Here is a 2,579-nt window from a genome sequence, read left to right as displayed (position 1 = left end):
TTGTGGGTGCTTCCAACGTTAGTGACAATGTTGGGTGTCACTAACGTTGTCGACCTCCCTTGCCTCTTATGTTAGCTCCCACGTTAACCAAGTTAACGTGGGAGTTAACGTGGTACATTGCACCTTAAGCCAACGACTAACGTTGGCTTCCTTCCCCCTTTTAACGTTAGAGACCACGTTAACTAAGTTAACGTGGACTCTAACGTGGCCACTTATGATAATTGGCCAACTTTAGTGATAATGTTAAGTGTCACTAACGTTGGCTCAAAGTCCCTTCTTCACATTAGAGTTCACGTTAACTTAGTTAACGTGACTCTTAACGTGGGCAATGATGGCTTCGAGAGCGTTATTGGCGATCACTTTTCTCATTAACTTTGCAAGTTACCTCCCATTCCACGTTAGTGATAACGTTAATTAGATTAACGTGACTGCTAAGTGGTTCTTCCTTGCTTCCTTTGGTCCTGAAATCAAGCAATAGAGTGCATCAAAGTTCTAGTCCAAGTCATGGGTAATGCAACATACAATTTGTTATTAAACTAATGCAAAATCCTCATGAAATCATGTAAAATTCACAATGTATGCTTGAATCAAGGTGTAAGTGAATATCTACCCAAAACTAGCTTATTTCCTAAGGAAATGCATGAAACTACCTTAAAAACAGTAAAGAAAATGTCAGTGAAACTAGCCAAGATGCCCTGGCATCACTTACCCAAAATTTTCTTCACTTTGATGTAGAAAATTTTACCTTTTCTTGGTGTTTTTTTGTTTCTGCAGGACAACTAAGAACAGGAGCCTCTTTTATATGACCCTGGGATCGAGCTAAACCCCTAAGACAAAGAAAGCAAGCTAGAAGCAAGAGGGTAGTAGAAGAAATTGAAGAAGAGCTTGAGCCATAAAGCATGGCAAATAACAACATGCAAATGCTAGAAAGACTATTGGCGACTTTCTTACCCCCATAAGTAATATGTATGGAAGTATCATAGTAAGGCCTACTATGGAGACAAATAACTTTGAGTTAAAGCCTCAACTCATCTCTTTAGTGCAACAAAATTGCCAATTCAGTGAAAACCCTCAGGAAGATCCTAATTTGTTCATCTCTAGCTTCTTACAAATATGTGACACCATCAAACCCAATGGTGTCTGATGACAAGTCATCATATACCCATTTTTCAAGCTAATTTCACTTGTTTTGTTAGCATTTATGCACTTTCTTGCATCCTAAGTAAGTGATTTGGAGTGAAAATGCATAACTTCTTTAAATCAAGCAACCACCATGAAATTAATGATAATCCATGAGGTTTAAGCTAATTTTAATTGAACTTTAATTGATTTATAAGCCTCTTGAATTTAGTGATACTTGGAGTGGTTGTTTTGGTTTATTATAGGTGAAGAAAAGAAAAGAAAAGGAAAAGCGTGGCCTAAGAAGTGTGACCTAAGGAAAGGAAAGCGTGGCCAAAGCCATATGAAGCGTGCCGCATGCTAAGGGGGAGGCAACATTGCCCTCCACAAGGGCAGACTGCCCTCTAGGAGGGCAAAATAAGAGAACCAAACAAGGAAGGCAAATCTGCCCTGCCCACTACAAGGGCAGAGCACAAAATGTGCCTTGGGACCAAGAGAGAGAACCTTGCCCTGCCCTTGTGGAGGGCAGAATCGGGCTCTCTAAGGAAGAAATTCAAGGGAAAAATGTCACCCAGGCATGCTACAAGGTTCGAACAAGGAACCATGAGGAAGCTAGGACTTAAGGATGAGTGTCGTGCCAAGGAACCAAGGAAATTAATGGAAGATGTGTCCCAGCCGTGTTTCGAACACGGGACAAGCAAGGAGAGAATTCTGCCCTGCCCTTGGCGCGGGCAGGGCAGCATTTTGTGTGTGGCACACCAAGAAGCAAATCTGGCGCACCAAGCTCGTCCCTGGTAGCACCAGCGCGCACCACGATCCTCTCCTGGCAGCACCACAATTTTCTGCCCTGCCCTTGGCGCGGGCAGGGCAGCGTTTTGCGTTTCTGGCACACCACGCACGAATCTGGCGCACCAATCTTCGACCCTGGCAGCACCTGGCGCACCAACTCTTCGATCTGGCCGCACCACAATTTTCTGCCCTGCCCTTGGCGCGGGCAGGGCAGCGTTTTGCGTTCCTGGCAGCACCAAGGCCGCACCAATCTCATGCACCAAGAACCAATTTTCTGCCCTGCCCTCCACAAGGGCAGGGCAGCCTCCTGGGAGTGAATTTTCATGGGCCGAAAATTCAAATTAAAACCCCATTTTAATTCATTTCTTCACCAAATCAAAAGCCCATCCAAATCCCAAAATCCAAGAATAGAAAGTGTATAAATAGAAGCTAGTTTGATGTAATTAAAAACCTTTTGACATTCTTTTGAATTTTTACCTTTTGACTTACTTTTGGCTTAGTCTTTGAATTTGCACTTTCTTTGAGCTTTCTTGAGAGACTTGTCCGAGCACCAAGAGGATCAAGGGAGAATTGATTGATCTCCTTCCTCATTCTTACTTGGGCAATTCTACTCTTCTGTTTTTGAGTTTTGGGTGTGTGAAATTGAGGAAATTCTGTCTCAATTCCCATTC

Source organism: Arachis duranensis, chromosome 4 (genome assembly GCF_000817695.3).
Source record: "Arachis duranensis cultivar V14167 chromosome 4, aradu.V14167.gnm2.J7QH, whole genome shotgun sequence".
Lineage (NCBI taxonomy): Eukaryota > Viridiplantae > Streptophyta > Magnoliopsida > Fabales > Fabaceae > Arachis > Arachis duranensis.
This window is presented reverse-complemented; position numbering follows the sequence as displayed.